Below are 23,189 nucleotides of genomic sequence, written 5' to 3'. Positions count from 1 at the left end.
GGATAGTGAGAATAGATGAGGAAAATTTATCCCAATATGAGAGGGCCTACTATTGTTAACCTGAAGCAAGATGTCATGGTCTAAAGATGGTTGTGATTGTGATAATGATGATGGAATTGATTGTGCTTGCTAAATATGTGTATGTGTAAGTCTTTGTGTTTACAGTAAGAGAGAGAGAGAGAGAGAGAGAAAAGGTGGAAGAAAAGGGAAGAGAAACTCAATTTGCCAAATGTCAAAGAACAAGCATTTCTAAGAATGCTGGGAGTGATAGGCTCTCTCCTCCCAAATTTCGTGCTTTCTCTGCCTCATATTTCTCACTTAGGCTTCACTTCCAGGACAACATAAACAGTCAAGACAATGGAATCCACCTATGTAGTAACAATCTTCTCTCATCTCCAGTCTTAAAATTACAACTCTAATTCTTATCCTTAGTTCCATCTCACCAGGACTGTTGCAATAATGTTCTAGAATAGTCTCCTTATGTTCAGTCTCTTTTCTCAAAAGCACACACATGCTGTGTTTTTATTTACTTTGGTTTTCTGAAAGCTAACCATTCCTAAAGAAAAGGTGCTTAGGAATTTGAGATATATCAGAAAACAACATAGTGGTTCCTATTTATTTGTTACTGTGCCACACAAGTTTTGTGTCTCTTACTACTTTTAACAGCAACTCGGGGATTTCCAGACTATGACTTTACTTAGATTTTTTCATCTTTCCTCATATAAAAACCCTGCATCATTGCCACTAGTGAAGATTATTGCAATCACTCACATTACCTAAGGTTGCATGAAAACTGCATAAATCAACTTGTAGTTGAACTAATTTATTTCCCAGAATTATGTTTTTGTGCCACTAATAATAGGTGGACCTACATAACAGCTACATGTGTACTTTTCATTACTTCTCCCAGCCTGGTAAGTTATAGACTGCTGAAAAGTAGATAAATTTTAAAATTTATTTCGTTAACCCTTTCTCTTGATAGGGATCAATCATAATGTCACATTGGCCAACTTTTACAAATTCATAAAATTAAAAAATACAATTTTTTTCCAGGCTTTGTGATGCATACTCATAATCTCAGAGGCTAGGGATTCAGTCTCTTCCTGCTGAAGCAGGTAGATTGTGAGTTCAAAGCCAGCCTCAGCAAAAGCAAAGGCCCTAAGAAAGTCACTGAGACCTTGTCTCTAAATAAAATACAAAATAGGCCTGGGGATGTGGTTCAGTGGTCGAGTGTCCCTGATTTCAATCCCTGGTACCTCTCTGATACAATTTTTTGATTCTTAAAGTGCTGATTTTCTGCACCCCTAAATTATAGTTGGCTTTTAATGATGGTATATTTTTCTCTTTTATTAATTTTCATGTACAATTTTTGATAGATTTAACCTTTTTAAAATGTAAATATGAAGTAGGTCTTGCTCTTATAGAATGTTGATATTTTTTGAGGTATAATTTGACTTTGGAAAATTAGTAGAATACTAACCTGAAAAATACTGATATAAATTTTTAAAACCTACAAAGTAATTTAATGAAAGAGTAGAAAATATTTAAACATAGCTCTTATCCAAGTTTGTTTTCTACAAATATTAAATTCTTAGTGTTTCAAATTATTTTTAAAACTTAATAGTTAATAGTATTTTTAAAACAATAGTCCCTCTTCAATTTATTATATTTGAATTCTAACTATAATATAGAATGTTTAAATTTGTGAGCAAACACTATTTCAAATGAAGTTAAAATTTTAAATATCAACCCTAATATTGTATTCTAACAGTAAAAATTTCAGAGGTCTCAAAAGTTTGGGGAAACACAAAGAGGTATATATATATTTGGAGAATTATATTATCTAATAAAAGTAAAGATTAACTATTACATTTTTGTATTTTGTAAGGTGTTCGTAAAATGTAAATAGTTTATTTTTAACTCAAATAGCTTTTGAAAAAAAAAGTATTAATATTTAGTTGGTACGAAAACATAGCTATTAACCATTTCAGGTCTCAATATGATATCAACTAGATCTCTGATATTCAAATTACTTTATTCATTAAACCTAGTGAGATAAATGTGAAGCTCATTAGCAGGAGTTCCTTTTAAATTAATTTTACTCCATATCATTACACCTTGGATTTACAATTTCAAAATATCTCCCTCAAAATATATAAAAAAATTTCTCTTAAAATAATTTCTGGTAATATTTCTTAAGGCCTCTCAGAAGTCACAGTGAAGACATACCAAATGTTAATTGTAGTATAAGATATATATTCCTAGTCAATGAATAGTATTTTCCTCTTTGGAGGAATTCTTCAAGTGGGATTTATATGAGATATGAGAAGTAGGGGAGAACATGTTGTTACTATATGGATCTGGAGTGTTCCCCCACTTTAAAGCTCATGTATTACAAGCTCGGCCACCGATACACTAGTGTCCAGAAGTAGAGCTTTTGGGAAATGATTGGATGATGAGAGCTCTAACCTCATCAGTGGATAAATCTCTGAAGTATTAGAAATTTGAGTGGACTACTGGGTGGTAACTATCAGAAGGTTGGGCTTGAACGGAGGAAGTGGATCACTGGGGGAATTCCTTGGGGGAGTGTACCTCATCTCTGGCCTCTTCCAATCTCTTTCTCTCTATTTGCTTCCTGGCTGCCATAAGCTGAGCAGCTCTCCTCCACCACACACTGCTGCCATGATATTTGGTCTTACCTCATTTCCAATGAAATGGAGCTGGCTGACCATGGACTCAAACATCTAAAACTGTGAGCCAACAGAAATCTTTCTCTTTTAAGTTGTTTCTTTGTCAAATATTTTGTAACAGCAACAAACTGCTCACTAATAAGGGGTTTTATTCATATTTAAATTATTTTTACAAGAATTTGTAAGTAAATAGGAAGAATGATGATAGTCACAAAACAAAGTAAGAAAATATGTGATTGGTATGCTTTAATTTCTCTATTTATTTGTTTTTATCCTTGAAGATAACAATTTCCAGAAAAGATTTCAAACTTATCCTGACAGCAATAACCACATTGGATTTTTATTCAATGGTACTTCCAAAGGAGATGTTATGAAGGCCAACTATTATCCAGCACCGTGTGAAAAGAGGGTTAAGTTCACCACAGAATAAAAGCCACAAAATTATGAATCTGCACATTTATGTAGGTGACAGACCAACCAGGGTCCCACTTCTGAAAAAAAAGAGAAGCCTTGTCGGAGACCAGCTCCAACAGGGGGTCTCAGGAGATGAACGGATGGTGAGGAGTCGGCGAAAGAGGGGTGGAGAAACAACACAGACCAAAGTGAAGGTGTTGATCCCAATCTTTACTTGTGAAGTTGATCATATATACTTTTCATTTTGGCAGGCTCACAGTACTTTGTGGTTACAAAACAGGAATCATTATTCAAAGAAACAAAATATTACGTAGTTACAATTAGAATAGAAGAATGTATCTTGGCTTATGCATAAGCAAGCATTTGTACTTTCAGTTCGCGTTTTGTTTTGAGCTGTTTCTGCTTAGTTAACTTTTAATAATAGTTACAAATGTCCCAAACTATTGGCCTATACCTTGACTATTGTTTCTTGACTTACTGACTGGAACCGGTGCCATGGTTACGGCAAGTGGTTGATTTGTTATTACTTTTAATCAAACAAAAGTAAGAGCACAAACCATTGTGCACAGGAACAAGAACAAGTTGCCCAGTACTAAGCACTAATCTATCTTCTCTAGATTTTAATTTAATTTCTCAAAAACTTCCTTGACAGGAATACAGGGAGTTTTTCATTAGACATTAACAATTTACACTCCACAGCTGAATCATTGCATTTAGAGCAAACAGATCTATGCTTTAGAAGTAGTTGCATTAATTGGGAAAGTCATGATTTTTCCTTCATACTTAATGGTCATATGAAAAATCACAACTATACTTATTAAAGGAATACAAAAACAAATCAGCCCATTCCCAGAAACATACTGCGCTCCTCCAGAGGATGGACGCCTTGCGCCATCCACCTCAGTAGGGCCTTGCCATTGCCTGAGTCAGGGGAGGGGCGCAGCAAAGCCTAGTATTCTTAATGTAGATAAATCCTACAGAATGTTAATCCATGCCTTAGGATTTTATCTCATTTAGACAAGTAAACACTTGCATTTGATAGATTGTATTTGTTTGTTTGTTTGTTTGTTTGTTTTTGCTGCTGTTATTACCAAAGGACCTGACAAGAACAAATATTTGGGGATTCATGGTTTCAGAGGTATGAGTCCATAGATAGCCACTGGCTCCATTCTTCAATGCTCCAGGTGAGGCTGAACATCATGGCAAAAGACGTGGTGGTGGAAAGCAGGTCAGGACAGGGCTACCAAGAAGCAGAGAGACTAAGCTCAGCTCACAAAATGTACATCCCAAAGGCATGCCTCACAATGACCAACTCCTCTAGCCACACCTTCAGCCACCACTTAGTTAATCCCTTCAGGGGGAGTGACACTCTGATTGGATTAAGGCTCTCATAGCTCTATCATTCCACCTCTAAACTGTCTTGCGTTCTTTCATACATGAGATTTTGAGGGTACCTAATATCTTAACAGTAACAGGAAGTATATCATTTGGGAAGATATTTCTCTGTCTATTCAGTGATTATTTTTTCATTTAAAAATATATCTTTAAACTAGGTTCCCATTGTCATTGTTTAAAAAAACAAACAACACTAGGTACTCAGAAATATGAAAATATTCTTAATGCTTATAACAATAGTAAGGATGGTTGTTTTTCTAATATCAGCACTATCATTACTTTATTCCCATATTCTATGAAGAAAGACCAAATTATTCCCATTGCAATTGCAATGCAATTGCTGATAATAAGATGCTAACTTGATCTATTTAAAATATATAGCCATATAAAAATAAAGGTTATTTCCAAAATAGGTCTTCATCAATTAAAAAGTTATATATACAGAAAGAAAGTAAAAAGCTAAGGAAACAGTACTCAGAGGTAAATGTTTAAGAGTCATAAAATACTATTAGATAAAAAATAAATTTAAATAAACATTGGTTACTTATGTTGAAAAAATAAAATAAATATTCGTTTTACAAGAAAAAGGAAATAATGCAATAAAAAGTAAGAACTAAAAACCAAAATGAGTAAAATGGATTTTATTATCTAGGAAATAATTCTTTCAAAATATTTTAATAGTAAAAATATTCCAATAAAAGTGAAAATAAAAATTAGAAAAATGATGAAACTATCAATATTAGAAATAATGTTCGGAAATATGGAGTGTATTTAAACATTTAGAAAATATCATCAGTAGTGATATTCTAATATGTATAGTACATTTTTTAATTCCAAATATCTTATAAAAATTGAAATTGTAAATACCTACCTCCCAAATTTATAAACATCTAAATTCATTGTGACAGTTTTAAAAACCTCATACATCTTAAAAACATCATCCTCTTTTCTATTGTTAGTTTTCCTACTAAGTTTTATGTCTAAGAGTACTTCTCTAAGAAAGTTTAACTGCCTTTCATTTTCCTTGTTTTTCTGTTTCTTTCATTCAAAATCAGCTTGATCAGAGCAAGCTTCCTCTTTTTTATCATTACCACATCTGTAGCATTATAGATATTTTCCCTAAATCTTTTATCATCTATTCAATACATTTTACCTATTTCCATAAAGGCTGACATTAGTATATGTACTTAAAGCATTTGTGTTACTTATATTTTGATATATACTGGAATATTTATCATCTACACCAGCACATCTTGTGAATTTTATTTATCCTAGTTACTTTTCTTTTCCAGTATAATTTTATCTTCTCAAGTATTAAAGTAATTGCAGATTACCTTGATGCAAATCAAGGAGAAATGTGAGAGCCTGTGATAGGTTCAAATTTATTAAACCAAGTACATATTTGTTAAATAGAACTCATTGTAGTTCTTGAAGTTCTTATGAGAAAAAACAAAAAAACAAACAAACAAAAAAAAAAACCCTGTACTTATCCCTGGAGAATATCATGTAGTACATAACTCTCTGGAGTACAAAAAAGAGATGTTTCATAACCTAAATGCTCTCAATAGACTGAGAGGCAATAATGCACATATATCCTCTCAGAGAATTATTATTTATTCCTCTGGTCCAGAGAGTCTGTTGAATGTGAACAGGGTAGAAGTCATGAGTCATGCAAAATGCCCAGAGCTCACGAGGTTTTGTTCATCTTGGCAGTATTTTTTATTTTATCACACTGGGAAATTTAAAAAATTACAAAAGCTGTGGCTTACTATAGCTAGAGAATAAAGCCCTAATCTCTAACTGGTATTTTACCAAAATAAATTCCTCATGTCTTTGAGACTGGATTTTAAATAAAAATTAAGAAAGGAAATAAAAAGTTCTATATGATTTTTATATCCTTCTGATTGAGAAAATCAAATTCCTAAAGTAATTTTTTTTATTAAAAACAATTTTGTTAAAGGAGTTTGATAAGTTAAATAAAACTTGAGAAGCTTTAGTCCATAAGACCTAAATTTAGTTGTGTGCATATAGTCTAGTATTTACAATTCTAACCAAGATTTGGAAAAATGTTTAATTGTAATGAATTGTAAAATATGACCTCAGCTAAAGTCAGTCATCCAATTGAGACATTTTTTTCTTGAAATATATACAAAGTATTTTATGGTTATTACATAAGCAGGCTGTTTTATCTTCTATTGCAGCTTCATTTGCCCCAGGGAATCCAGATGCCAGAAAACGTGTTATCATTACATGCATGTCAAAAAAGATAGTATACACTTCACTAAAATGCACTCATTCAACACATTCATTTGGCAACCTCCAGCTGCTACATATTTAACACAACCTTGAAATTATCTGCTATACTGGGAATTGAGAGCAAGATTTACTTCAGTGAATATATAAAACTAATTGGATAATATAATTTGCAGTTTATTCCTTTAAATTCTTATAAAAAGCAAGTAATTTTTGCACAGACTTTCTTGAAAATATGAATTTATCATGCCCAATCATAATACTGTAGTGTCCTAGTGATTTAAAGAAATATGTAATTGGATTTGGAAAAATAAAATATCAATTCAGTAATATTCTTGCATGAATGTAGGGAAATTTTTTTCATGATAATAACCATTCCTCCCCCCCTTTTTTTGGTTATTTTGACCAAATACTTGTATATGACTCAGCTTCATAAAGCTTTTCTTTTTATCAAAATGCATTCAAAGAGTTATAGAAATCTTCCTCTAGCCATGAAAAATTCAGGTCTAAAATAGCAACAATAAAACAGATCTACTCATTTCAAAGCTTTTTCTGATGGTCTTCATTCAAAATTACAATGTACAAAAACTGAAACTTGGCCTGAATTGTGCACTGGTATAAATGTACTTTTTTTGCAAGCCATAAGGTTTTTTTTTAAATTAGACATTTACAGCATATATATAAAATCAAAATGTACATGTATATTTAGTCTTCTTGATTTTAAAATATTTTGAACACTATACATGTGTTATGACAAAATTTTTCCACAAGGAAATTTTTTTTAATATTGTTGTATTTAGAAATCAGATAATGTAAATTACAACTATATGGAATTGAACTCTAAGGGCTCTATACCTTAAAAGGTACAATAAACTTTTCATTATTAAGATTTTAACATCCAAAATACTAGTTGGTAGAAGTCAAACAAAAATTCAGAGAGAGAGAGAGAGAAAATTAAACAATATATAATCTGAATGTTTTACACATAATTAAAATGTAGGTAGTACTACAAATTGCAAATGATCTTAATCTTTAAGGTACTGGGAACACATGAGTTATTTTGTGAAATCAATCTTTATATTCAATGTAGATTTTGATATTAATTACACTATCTGTGTGAACAAATGGATTAGATATGTGAAAAGGGATTTGCATATTTTATCTATTGCTGTTATGCATATATATATATATATATACATATATATATATATATATATTTCAATTTTGTCTTTTGCTGGTGTAAATGTTTATTTATGGTATCTTTATAAATGGTAATTGAGCTTAGGAGATAAATATGATTAGCAATATTTCTAGATCAAGGCAGACAAGCAAGTCATTTTTGTTCCTTGGCGATTATATTGCCTAGACTGAATAATGAAAATGTATAGGGAAAAGAAATTCTGAAATATACTTTTGGTACCAAATACTGAGATAGCAGATGAAAACCTGTATTATGTCAGAATGGAAAACTGAAATAATTTGGAAGATATTTTTTTCTGTAGGATAGGAGCAAGATGTAGTGGATATGTTATCTGCTACCCACCAGCATGCCAATGTTTTGTGAAATGTAATAATTGGCATCACAGTCTCTCAGGCCATCATTATCTAGCTGTATGTAAAGAAAAGACAAGATTCACTTGTCAAAAACAATGTATTTGGAGCACATATGTATTTTAAAGTAAAATTCAGACATTTTCAGAGAGTAAATCAAATTAATTTTAGTGTATTTAGTGATCCAAACTATGTGCCTCCTCATTAAAAATGAAATATTTATCAGGAAACATATTTTTCTTCTTCATGAAGTACTTCATTACCATTCATCTCTTAATGCAACATTCTTTTTCACTGCTATTCTTTATTGGTTTCTGCCTTAGCATTGGAAAATAATAATCTTGGGATGTCAAGTCCTCCAGTTTCTCAGATGTAGAAACTGAGATATTTCCTTCTTGTGATGGCTGAGGAACTTGTAGAAAAGCTTTGGAAAAGTTTCTTTCCTAGATTACATTAAGTCATTCAATATGCCCCTACTTCTGTCTTTTTATTTCATTTTATTTTGTTACAGGAGATTGAACTCACTGGTGCTTTACCTCTGAGCTACCTCTCCAGTAATTTTAATTTTTAATTTTAAGACAGGGTCTCAGTAAGTTGCTGAAGCTGGTCTCAAATTTGCAATTGCCCTGTCTCAGCCTCCTTGGTCCCTGGGATTACAGGCATGTGCTACTGTGCCTAGGGGCTACTTGCACTTTTGTTCACCCACAGCAAAGTATTCTCAAAAGAGCAAGAGTGGTGACATTAAAACATAAATCAGGTCATATTAGTGTAATGATGAGATGTACTCTCAATCATTAAACTTTAAATAGAGTTCAAAATTCCACCAAGTCTCTTCTTCATCCTAAGGCTAGCTCTTCTGTGTCATCCTCTCTATTTACCTCTATTGCACCATGCACAGTTGTATAGAATACTACCCCCATGTATTCAGATCTGTGCTAAAATGAATATGCTAGAAATTGTCCAACAATTCATTAAGCCTGCTTTTCCTCACTTCACTAAGAGCTAGATAATTTCCCATCATCCATTGTTGTATTTGGTCCTATTACTAAATTCCTGCAAATGGAATTTGATTGTGAGTGACATATGCTTACTCTTGAAAGAATAAGTTTTATAACTCTTTGAGTAATCTTTAAAATGTATAAAGAGGAAATGTTCAGGCAATCTGTGATAGAAAGTATTAAATTAAGGCTACTTTGAAAAGTAGTAAGAATTCCTTCTTGAACCTCAAGTATATTTGTGAGTCCTTGGTTGGATATACACGGGTAAGAAAATCTTTTCAGAGATCCTAAAAAGTGTAAGAAAGAACGAAAGAAAGATTAATCATAGTACTTCAGGATTCAGTGTGCAGACCTTTCATCAAGCAGGTACAACATGATGGCTATGTTGTCATTGCATTGTCATGATGGCCCTTGTTGGAAGGGGATGGGTGGGAACAGGATAAAAAGGTTTTCATATATGATGCTAAGCATAAAAATAATAATATAGGACGACACTAAGAGAAACAAAATTGATTTTTTTCAAGGTTTGTAAATCAAACAAATAAATGAAACAAGAAATAGGAGAAAAAAAATTAATAATCAGATTGGTCTATCATCCATCTAAAAAGACATTCTAAAAGGGAAAGTAAGAGAACTGGAGCAGAAATAAATAACAAAATATATCCTAAAACTGAGAAACATGAGCCTTGATATTAAAATAAAAGAAAATTGAATTGTTTCCAGACCAAATGATAAATTTTAAGAAAGCTAACTAAAATTATTAGATTTGAAATTTTAGAAGATAAGTCTCTTCACTTTCTAGGTAAGGAGAAGAAAAGTGTAACAACATCAGAATGACAAGACACCCCATCTCAGCAACAGTGGCTACTAACAAATAAGTGAACCAGAGCTCTCCGAAGAGCAGTAAAGTGCTAAAAATTTTAAGGGAAAAAAAATGTCCACTCTACGATGTAATACCGAAACTGCCAAACATAAGAACAAAACAGAAGAACATTCAGTCATGTTATGACCATACCTGAGTAGCTGGAGGTCCTTCTTCAGCCAATGAGATATGCCATGGGGACTAAGTGAGTTCAGTCGAAGGAAGTGACCTCCAGAAAAGACAGAAGGAACTGTTGCATGGTGAGGCAAAACCTGACATTTCAGAAAAGGAGTCCAGGTGGCCAGCAAAGACGTTTCCAGGAGAAAAATCAAACCAAACAAAATCAAAACCATGAACAACAAAAAAGCAACCATTTTTTATGGGAATATGGAAAATACCATTAATAAATGTGTGATAGTGACATGTTTCTGCCATAAAATACATGATTGTTACTGTGCTTTTCATTTGTCTGTTGCCCTGTGATCTACTCCTCACCTTTTCTGTTTGTTCTGTTTAAATTTCCAGTCTTCCTTAGGAAATGGATTCCAGTGGTTCATCCTTGGAAGAAAATGGCAGGAACTGGGGACCTGAGAAAGGGAGACTCTAGCAGGCATGTCCCTTTACCCACTGCTTCTCTTGGCTTTTCCACCGTTAGTTGCCTTTCTTCCATGTTTTAATTCTTACAAGACTGCCCCATCTTTGTGCCTTTGTGGTCCAAGGTCCTGGACTTAAGTATAGTTTTAGTGACCCTGATTCCTAGGTTCTGTTCCACTGTTTCTGAGATACTGGATGTCACTCTCCCCTGCCTCTCTACTCTCCCCACCCCCATCTCCCCAGTCTGGCTCTCACTCTGGCTCTCTGCCTCTTCCTTTCTCTCTTTATTTGTGTGTGTTTTCCCTACTTCCTGTTTGATGTTCATCCTTTCCTCTCTTTCAACTTCTTTATACCAAATTCTCCTACTACTTTTTTTTGGTTTTATACTAGATATTTTATACTATAATATTTTCTAAAAATAAAATTTACAAAAAATAGGAAGTATGACATAACCTCCTACTTGAATAACATTTGATAAACAACAAAATATAGAGGCTATATTCATATCAAAATACAGGGAAAATGGGGCAGCAAGATGAAACTGGATATGAAAGAGTTCCTTTTTATTATTGTGAAAAGGCAATAGAAAGAATAAAATTAAAAATATTCTGAGAAACTGATATGAGGTTATTTATGTATTTAATATGAATTTTTAAAATAAATATTTAAGTGACAAATAAGAGTAGTGGGTTGTACAGTTATTGGACCTTTTTCTATACAAGTGTTTAATATTACTTTTTGACTTTCAAAAACTATGTTTAGGCATTAGTTTAACTATGAAGAAATTATTTTTTTTTCAAACTAAACTACATTGCTACAAATTGGAAGTAAGTGAAGTAATATTTTCTTTTACCTAATGTGTGATTTCAGTAATTAAATATCTAGTTACTACTAAAGTAGTAGGGAAATTTATAATATCACAGTGTAATTAAATATATTGAGTATTGCATTCTGATATTGTGTCAAATCAAAATATTTTCTACTCAACAAATAATAGTAGTGATGAAATTGGACATTATTGGATAAAAATTATTTAATAACAACTTTACCTACCTTCATTGTTCCCACCTAAAAGAGCATATATAGTGTCAGATATGTTGCGGTTTTAAATTTTTCAGGTATCACATGGAATTTAAATGTACAAATAGTATTGAGAAGACTATGGTTTGATAAATATCATGATGTAAATGAAATTTAGTCTATAATCCTTAATTAACATTATATATTTAGTATTTTCATTATTTCATTAAAATTTGTTTACAATATTACTTTCCTTAAGGTAATTTTATTTTATTTTGACTTTTAAATTATTCATATTAAATTTAAAAGTGTAGAAATACAACCTCATCTATTTACATGCTAATTTAGAAATTTATGATTTTAATTCCCTAAGATGTTTCAAATAATTTCTCTATGCATTTTAAAAAGATAATAGAAATTTTATACAATATTTATAATCACCATCTCAGAGTCTATTTCTCTTTATTCTGCAAAGGTCAATAGTGGTTGTCAAATGACAGTATCCTGAACATTGATTTAGGAAATTCTAATCTGTGTGTTTTAAAAAAAAGAAACTATATATGATATAATTATTATAAATTCTTCTATTAATTTGTGGAAATACCATATAAATTTAGAAAATTGTCTTATAATTCCCTCTGAAAAAATAGTAAAAGATACAGCTAAAAAAATCAATATGTATTTTCCCTGTAAATTAATCAATTAGCTGAGGGGGGACTCTCCACTAATTTAGTTGGCATTTTCTTTTCTTTCTGAAATATTTTAATTTTATCATTAAGTCTAGGTTTTCATATTTCTTCCACCTTTTAATACTTTTTCTGATCTGTTGGCATTGTTTTATTCTGAACTTTAATATGAATTATCTTTATTTGTCCTTTAATTCTCAGGTTTTCTACTATCCAGATATCAAAAATCACTTTGACTCCTCTAACAGATCCATGAGATAATTTGGGAGCAAATCAGATGTGAAACCTGAAATGAATTTCTGCTTTCCCTATTAGAAACAAAAACATAAACAAAATAAGACATCATTCTACACATAAGTTCAAAAGCACTTTTGACTAAAACACATATCATTTCAGTCAGGTGTAACACATTGCTGTGCCTCCTGAGTTATTCAAATATAGAAAATTAAACTTTGAAAAGATGACAAACAAAAGTGGTGGAAGGTATGTGACATGAAATACTCTTGGAATTGTCGTAAAACAAACTGTCTTCAATAAAGCTTGACATCATTGATCTGAATTTTCTAAGTGTTACACTCAATTATTGCTAGATTATTTCATTAGGGGTGTATATTACTACAAATAATATTTTCTGAATGCATACTGTGTGAAACTTTTAATGTTTAGGGAGAATATACTTTTGATCTGAAAGGTTCATTCATGATTAACAGAAGCAATTACAAAATGTGGCCATTGCCTAAACAAAGCATTTAATGAACTATAACATGCATTCCTAAGAGAATGCCATTCCATGGAGAGAGATCTTTGAAGATATAAGAAGCAGGCTCTCCATTAGGGCCATGAATAATGGATTATACAGAAAATTACATTATGTTGTTTGACAGGACTTAAAGGTCAGTATGGTTCAAAAGCCCATTTGTTTCTTGACTCTATTCTATTACATGACCATGTTCCTTTCCAGCTAGTCATTTGAATACTTCCAATGACAGGCAGCTTAATACCTCCCAAGACCATCAGGTTCGAGCTTATAGTTTTTAGTAGAACAGTTTTAGTATTTTCTATCTCCTTGCAGATTGTTTATATTAATAAAAATTCTAACCATAATCATATTACACATACCAAACATTTGGTAATTAAGTCCCAAATTATCCAAATACATTTATTCATTAAGATAGAGTAGTTACCCAAAAATATACATACAATGCAAATGTTTTGTTGAAATCATATATATACTTCTGTTGTGTTTGTGGTCAAAATCTTTCAGGAACACTATCCACACACATATTTACAGATCTCAGAAGTAAAATATTTTAAAATTCATTAGGAGAAAGTAAACATCACATAGTCTAATCCAATAGTATCAGAAGATACACAGATTTTAAAATATCCTAAGTCAACAGGGAGACTGCTGAAGAATATCCCTCTATTATTGTTATTTATGATAGTTGTGTGATTTCCAAATACCTGGCATTTAAGTAGATTTATTGCTTATGCTCCTATTCTGTGAATATTTTAAACCACTGGGATCTGACATTTTGGTAAAATCTCATCATGAAGCATCCCCTAGATGCTATTGAAACACAGGTCAATAATCTGCTAGAGATTTCTAAGTTGCTCTGATTTCATGAGATAATCATATTTTTTTGATTCAGAACAGAAAAACGTTATTTTATGTTTATACTTAACCTGTTTATTTAGAAAAAATGGGTTTCCAGTGAAAATTTATGCAAGATAATAATATTTTTTAAAACATGGATGTGTAACCGATGTGATTCTGCAATCTGTATACAGGGTAAAAATGGAAGTTCATAACCCACTTGAATCAAATGTATGAAATATGATATGTCAAGAGCTTTGTAATGTTTTGAACAACCAATAAAAAAAGGATTAAAAAAATAATATTTTTTAAAAATTTACTTTCTCTGTCAATAAAATATGCAAATATAGGCAAGAAAATTCATTTTTAATAAAACACATTAATCACCTATTTAATAAGTGGCATTTTGTTAAGTGAAACGGACTATATATGATTAAATCACAATCTGCATCTTGGGAGAGTTAAAAATACAATTGGGCATACTAACATGGTTGGCACATAGAAGAGACTATATACATGTGTTTGTGCATTTTAAAGCACTGAGTTTAATGTAAATTTGTTTTTATGAAAATTATCAGAAAATTGCATTCTCTCTTGATTAAAATAAGACAAATAACTTCTTATTAAATGAAAGACATATTTCAATTACTTACTGAAAAAAGTGTATTTTCGACAGCTGTGGATGAATGCTATTTTTAAGTCCCTATTCTCCCCCACTCCAGGTTTAAGAAACATGAGAAAGTAAGTATTGGGCAAAATTCCTTGGTGAATGTAGGAGTTCAATAATTGTTTGATTTATGAACAAATAAACAGAGCCCATTAGGGTAGCTGACCCTCTTCATCTAGAAAGAAACATAAAAACACATTGAGGAAAAAGGAGTCACATATATCCATCTCTCTGAAAAAAATGTGTATTTTGTAAGTTTCTAAATGAAATAGTTTAAATTAATAATTTAATATTACCAATCCACAAATTAAGGAACACAGCTATTTTTTCCAAAAATAGGCTTTTTGATGTTAACAATTTTCTGGAGACTTCTTTTTGTCTTTTAGTTATCCATATCTGAGAAGTATATGATCATATTGAGAAAACTGAGATGCTGTCTCCTTCACCAAGTGGTAGCTACATTATATTCTTGAAGCAAAACATAAAAGGAAGCAAGTACAATTTGAATCTTGGTCTGGAAAGCAAAACCAAATAAATGAAAATATAGATTATATCCTCCATTAAGCCTTACAAAAATCAGAGCTTTCAAAATAAGTGTTATCATTATTTAGGCATTGTAAAAATATTTATTACTTTCCCAGAGTTAAACAAAGAGAAAAACAAAATGCAAAAAAAAAAAAAATCTGGAAAATTTTATTGGGAAAGAATCATGAATTACAACTTAATATTATAAACAATGTTCTTGGATCAAAATTAAATGGGTTTCACAATTCAGTTGTAGTTTGTAAGTTTGTATCAGTGACATCATGGAAAATGTTAGTAAATATTAGGTGTCGGTTAATATGGATGCTGGAATTCAGGAGACAGAATCCAGGACATTTGGGTACTGACCAATATATAAAGAGCATTGCCATACCTAAATGTCAGATGGAGAAGATGCTAATGTTTTAAGCAGTCTCATAAAAGGGCCTGCATAAATCATTGTTAACATTTTATATAAATTTATTGTTTAAGTATAAACTACAGAAAAACATTAGTGCAATGTTAGTGCCAACATAAGTGTTTCAATTTACTGAATAAGTTGATAGACTGATTACCTGGTTATTCTCTTTGGAATTCTTACCTTATGGTACTTTACCCTTGATTGACTCTTGTCCAGCCATTCAAACCTGTGCAACAATTGCTCTGCTCTTTACCATCTTCAGACTTTAAACCAGCAGTTCCCTCTCCTAAAAATATTCCTCCTTCTACTTTTGGTTTTGCTGGATGTTCTCATTACAGACTAATTTTAAATGTCTTATTTTCAAAGAATGTTTGCATGAAAATCCTGCTTAAATAGATTGCCACATAATTCTATCTCAACACCTTATTAATACATATTAAAGGCTAACATAAACAATTACAGTAAATTCTCATTGTGATTGTTATGTTTCACAAAATTATTGTAAACACAGAATTAATCAGTTAATGCAACCCTGTATGTGTGTATGCCTATGGATTTCTAGGAAATGTTTAGAGCTTTCAAAACCCAATAAGAAAATCTAATTTCCACTTTTTCCTTTTTTAATTTTTCCTGCAGAGAAAAAAATCATTTTTTCCTTGACTAAACACTCCTCATATAGTTTGTGATAAGCTTTTGCTAATTTCCAGAAATGTGAAAATGATTGTAATAATTATTGTCCATGTTCTCATCATTAGAGTGATTGTGAAGTTTTGTAATTCCTTGCCCTGACATTTCTGAAGACTTTCTGCTTTTAAAAAAAAATTCTAATGAACACTTATGAAAAGTATTATTTAATTTGAATTAAGAACAAAAAGACAAATTAATTTTAAGTGTATTTTTAAGTTTTATATTGCTGATCAGAAAAATTTATTTTTTAAATTTATTTTTTAAAGCTTGCCTGAATAAGATTTCTAGGTTTAATATAAATCTTATTAATCACTTAAAAGGTAATAAAACCAAGAGGGCATTTTGCTTTGTAATTATATATATTTTTTTGCAAGTAAGAAGTTCACAGGTTTAATTACAACATAACTGTGACTAGATCTAAACACATAATTAACACCAGATTAAACACATGTTCCTGTAGAAAACTAAACTCGCCTCTTAAACATTTGTATTTCAGGTTGCTCATCTAGTACCTCTTCTACTTCTATTTTCTCTTTCTGTATAAAAATTAACATTCTCACTGATACATTATTAGTAGATTCAAATTTATATTATGCAACCTAACTTCATTGGGAAGAAGCAATATAAATGGAAACTATTGGCATTCATACAATGAGATTGTGCTATTGCTTAATTAAATTGATCCTTAATGTATTTTGATAAATAAATTTACAACACTATAATGTGAGATTATATTTTCATTACTTATAATCCACTTATAATGTTAGCATTATAGAGACAGTTCTCTAAACTAATAAAAATAGTTCTTAGTATATGTCAGTGTCATAATTAAATATGATAATGGACAAAATCACTAAGATTCTTTCATTTCTACATATACTAATATCTATAGAATAAAGGGGACTTTATAATCTTGTCTTAAAGTGTAAAAAAGTAAAACTTGCAAAAACTTTATTAAATTCAGTTTTAAATTCTGCTTTCTAGCATAACTACAATAGAATCATTCCTAATTTAAAAAATTACTTCAAGTGGCAAAATGTTTGCATCAAAACATAATAATATAATTATGATTAAATAAACAATATTTATGAAATGACAGTAATAATTCACACACTCAAGCACATTTTCTATTTTTTCAGAAAATACAATTCTGTTCTTCACTCTCTTTGCAGATCTGATCTGACTGCATCCTCTTGCAGGTGTGTTTCTGTACATTAATTAGTTGCCCCAAGGTCTCTACTAGAGTTTTGATTATATCTCCAGAAATAACAAATGAATTAACAACTTGGATTATATTTTACACATAAAGGAATGAAACCTACTTTTTAAAACTTAATCATTCTGGTGTTAGTGCTGACAGGACTCTTTTTATTTATTTTTTGCTAAGTTTTTATTTTTTATTTATAAATGACAGAGGAATGCATTACGATTCTTATTACACATAGAGAGCACAATTTTCATATCTCTGGTTGTATACAAAGTATATTCACATCAATTCGTGTCTTCATACATGTACTTTGGATAATAATGAGAAGACTCTTTTTAAATAATTTGTACAAGTGTCACCAACTTGAGAAACCTTCAGCAATCTTCCATTTAAAACTTCACACAGAAAGCATACTCATGTAAATTTTGTTGTTGTAAACAATTTGTTTAGTTTTTATTTTCTAAGAAGTCATAAAAGATGCAGTTTTCAAAGTATGAAAATGTTTTTATCACATCAAAAACTATTCTCTAATGTAAAGGAACAATGATAACCTAAGAGAGATTATAGAATTTTTGATGGACTGAAAATAAAGCAATATAAGTAGTAATTTTTTTTTTATACAAGTTGAAAGAGTGGATAAAAAATAAATTATAGGAAAATTCAAGAAGGCACTTTTTAAGCTAGGGATTTTCTATGTTATGCTGAAGCAAATCAAGAACAATTTCATGTCTTTTGATCAATTATTATAATTCTGTTTTGCAATAGTTAATGGTAGTGAAGGAAAATGTGTACAAAGCTATTATAATACAGGATAGATTTGTTGACCTGAACCCAGAGATATAATTGAAATTGACAGGAGTAAATTTATTCAAAATTATCAAATAATTAGAATCAATTCAACTTTTTACCCATAATTACAAGTTGAAGTAAAAAAAAAAAAAAAGAGAGAGAGAAAAGCAAGATTTTGTTTTTGTCTGAGATTTCCAAGCCAAGGAAATGAGTGAACTTGGAGTTCGGGAAGCTAAAATGATATTAGTGTAGGTTCTTGGGTAGACATAGAGAGGATGAAGGCTCAGTATAAACTGAAGGTACAACCAATCAATGTCATTCCTCAGCCAGTTTGTTCTTGCCTTTTCTTCTGGGAATCTAAAAACTCAAAAAGGCAGCTATAATCCTGCTATGATCAGAGACATGCAGTGATTCTCATTCAGAGCTTCTCCTCCAAGATAAGGAGGAAACTCTTCACTAGAGAAAGCACATGACTTTTTCTCTTTCCTGTGGAGCAGTGACAGATGGCCGCCACAGGCACAGCCATTTTATGAAAGAGAGGTAGGGAGCATGAGGGAAATTACAAGACACACTGTCAGACTACACACCAAGACAGCAGCTGCCTAGTTCCAAAATTAGTGAAATATTCAAGCAATTGTTAGTTGGAATTTCTTTTACTTCTAGTCAAAATACTCTATTTTATAAGAGGTTCCAGCCAAGGAAGAGTGACCATCAAATCGCCAGAGAGTAGGTGAAAATATGAAAATTCCATGAGACAGGAAAAAAACTACAAAATAGAGAAGGGCTATGTGGTAGTGAAAGAAGAACTTGTACACAATTGAGTTATTTTTGTGATGTTGTCACTTCATAATCAGGAATATTTTAGTTAATGATGAAATTGGCTAATCATATAATCTTTATTATATTTCTTTATGTAATGTCAGATATTTCTCAGGTAATTCACACAAATTGGATATGATTTTGCAAATTGCATAAAATCTATCTGGTCTGCCAATTGGCATAAATAAATAAAAGTATTTCAAGAGCTGAAATAGAAAAATAACATTTAAGATATCATACTTAATGAAATATGTGTGAAGAGATGGAGAAAAAAGTGATATTTCAGGGTACTACAAAATATCTATAGAAAATGTTTAGAATCCCACATTAGTGTTTAATATTGTCACAAAAGAAAGAAAAGCATCTATCACAACAGCATTAGTGACAATAAGTAAAGACAAAACAAGTATGCCAAATAAAAACTAAACTGAGATTTAATGTCACCCCATCAAGAATATAAATAGTAATAAAGGTCGGTGAGGACATGGGAAAGGAACACTTACACATTGTTGAAGGGACTGCAAATTAGCAACCATTATGGAAAGTTTTAAGGAGATTCCTTAAAAGATTTAAGAATGAAACCACTAAATCACCCAGTTATTTTGCTTCTCAGTACGTATCCAAAAGAACCATCAACAAACTATAAAAATACATGCTTTTTATTGTTAATAGCAATTTAATTCACAGTATCCAAGTTATGAAAAAAGCATAGGTGTCTATCATCAGATGATTGGATAGAGAAAACATGGTAAATATACATAATGGGATTCTACTCAACCATAAGGTAGAATGAAATTATTTCATTAATCGTTAATGGATGAAATCAAAGAACAGCAAGCTAAGTGAAATAACTTATGACTCAAGAGTCAATGTTTTCTCTCCTATGCAAGAGCTAAAGGAAAAAACAAAGAAGGGGAACTCAGTAAAATAAAAATCAGATTGGGGGAAGAAGGAGTGTAGGAAAAGGGGAAGAACCGAAGTTTAAGATGGAACAAATTATGCTATATGCACTTATGAATATATTAGAATGAATCCCACTTTTACATATAATTATAATGCACCAATGAAAATAAACATATGTAAATAAATAGAAGGAAGTCCAAAATGAGTAGAGGAAGAGAATCAGGTGGGTGGAAGATGGGAGGGAAAGGGGAAGTAGTGGGGAATGAAATGGAGCAAATCACTTTATGTGCACATATGAATAGGTCACAATGAACCCCACTGTTATGTTTAATTATAATGCACTAATAAAAATGAAACAAAGCAACCAGCCAGGAAATCAGAAAGGAAAGGCAAATTGAAATGTTATAAAGTTCTTTTAACTGTCAATTAATTGTTGCTGTAATGTACATTTGCAGCCTCATGTTATCCCAACTTTTCATGATTGAATAGACTCACATTTGTGCACTTGAGCACTTGAAGAATATCAAGATAATTACTCATCCCTCCACCCTGATTTTCAAGTCATGTTAAAATAATTACATTTAAAGTTTTAATAAGTTATGAAACATTACCAGCCTTTTAGTTGCCTGCAAATATAAACATTTTTCTTTCTTTGAAGGGACCAACTCTGATTGCCTTTATATAATTCTGAAGCAGGATATCTATCTGACTGGTCAAAAATCAGAAACTGGGTCACAGGGAGTGTTAGGCATTGCTTCAATTGTCTTAAAAGTGCTAATATATAAAAGATTATGCAGATAGTTCTGAACCCAATTTATACTAGAGCTCTCTACTATTTAATTGTATCCTGTTCTTTTCTTAGACCTTATTCTTAGTCTGTAAGCATCTTGCAAGTTCTCAGAAAAATAATTTGGGATGAATGTGATATATTGTAGGGCATATATTGTAATAGAATGCTTTCTAATATTAAGGTATGCTATTATTTTACTGTTGTGGTAACACAGTTTTTATCATCATTACCTTTGCATAGAAATAATGTTTCCTACAAGTGTTTTTCTTTTCATAATTCTTACAATATGATGTCTTATTGCTCATATATTCTATAAAGGATTTGAGGTAAATATTTAAACTACACCAAGAAAATAACAGTGGAAAATGATTGTACAACTTTAATCTAAGCTTTTATTAGTTAATGTTTGGGCATTTCATCCCTTTTGAAACTTTCTGTAAGCCAAGGACAATATGAAATTATAATAGAATAAATGCATCTAATATTTTGAGAACATAGCATTATTTTATTAAGAAATAGCATGGTTTGATTGAAAAATGTCTATGTTCATGTGTATTTTATACATCCTAACAACAAAATTAAATACAATGGACTGAGTCTTTAAAAGGGATATTATACAGAAGTTGCAGAAATATTCAATTCAAGGGTATTTGTTAGACTCTCAAGAAATAGGTAAAACATTCTATGAAAAAATAATTATTACTTCTCATAAGTCTGTACTGATATTTGTGAATATTATCTTCATAGAGCAATTGTAAAAGAAATTAGAGATTAATATTTGTGACATTGCTATGTCTAGGGTTATTTATAAGATTTGATTTTAAACACTACACATTTATTTTTATGATGACAGCATTAAATGTGGCAGCAGAATGTTTGAGCCTACTTTTCATTCCACTTGAACATTGATCTGTGAAAAAGCTGTAGCAGCAATGTTAATCAATGCATAAAGCCAGCACTACCATTCCATAATTCACCCAGATAGAGACAAGAAATGGTGGACCCAGCGTTAATATGTGGCCGCACTCATCTGGATTGCAGTCAGTTTAATTTAAGCAGAAGCTGAGTAGATCATTTATCAGGATTGAATGTATTACTGTAATTCATTGCAGTGATTGTAGGGAAACAGCAGTTGTATAGATGTGGCTCTAACTCATAATGACACAACCTGGCTGTGTGCTCTCTGTAGTGCTATTTTCAGCTAGAACAGTCGTTTTCACAGAAATTTTAGTACACTGTTGACTTATTGAAAAAATAAGTCACACAAACAAAGCATCATCTTCCAGAACATATTGAGAAAGATTAAAAGTCGGTCAATTCATTTCAAAATGAAAGGAGCACATGTAAGATAAATACATTATGCTGATCACTGATCCTCCTACTTCTTCCAAAATCATTATGTCCCTCATTCCAGGATGAGAAAACTCTGGCTCATATACTCCTTGATATTTTTATAGCTTCTTGGAGAATTTAAATATTTCCATCCAGGTGTGCCCATGCTATTCAGCATTTAAATTCTGATCTGTGATAGTTAATTTCCTTTTCCTGCATCACATTGAGTCTCTCCTATCAGTTAAAATGGAATTGGTTCAGGAATGCAATATGTTTCTCCTTCTAATCCTATTTTATTTGCTTAAAATAGAATAAAACAATGGTTATATGATTCTGAATTACGTAAGGCAATTACAAAACCTCTTCTGCTTCCAGGCTTCCCCTCAAAGTGTTTAATTTTCTGACCATCTTGGTACCCAAATAAGTAAACAAAGGGATAAAAAAATTTTTCTAGGTTTAACTTAATATGTGTTTTCCCATTTTTGATTTTCTGACTCGTACATGCATAAAAAGTCTTATTGAGAAGTTATCTGTTACAAGCATATTTTTAATTGTGGTAAAATTAACATAAAGATAGTTTTAATATTTAACCATCTTAAGTATTTTATTACATGCATTTGCATTGCTATCCCACTTGAAACACATTTGAAATATTAATTTCCAATCCATTTCATCTTTTTCTGATTTTGTTTTTGTTATCTTTCTAATGAATACATTGTGCTGTCTTCATCTCACAGTCCAGGCCCCTATTAACCTAGACACTTGGTAACTAGTTCCTTACATTTTCCTATGACTACAAAGCTTCACTATTGTACAGATATCCTATCAACAGAATGAAAGATTTTAAAAATGTAAGTATGAATATGTTAGAATTCTATTTTAATGTCCTCACCAATGATTCATTCTCATTAACCTAAAACTGAAGTCCAAATTCCATGGTGCCATCTTGATTTTTCTATTTCATTTTACATCCATCCCCCCACCACACTAGT

Source organism: Urocitellus parryii, chromosome 2, assembly GCF_045843805.1.
Source record: "Urocitellus parryii isolate mUroPar1 chromosome 2, mUroPar1.hap1, whole genome shotgun sequence".
Classification (NCBI taxonomy): domain Eukaryota; kingdom Metazoa; phylum Chordata; class Mammalia; order Rodentia; family Sciuridae; genus Urocitellus; species Urocitellus parryii.
The sequence above is the reverse complement of the archived record's forward strand: the minus strand, read 5'-3'. Positions refer to the sequence as shown.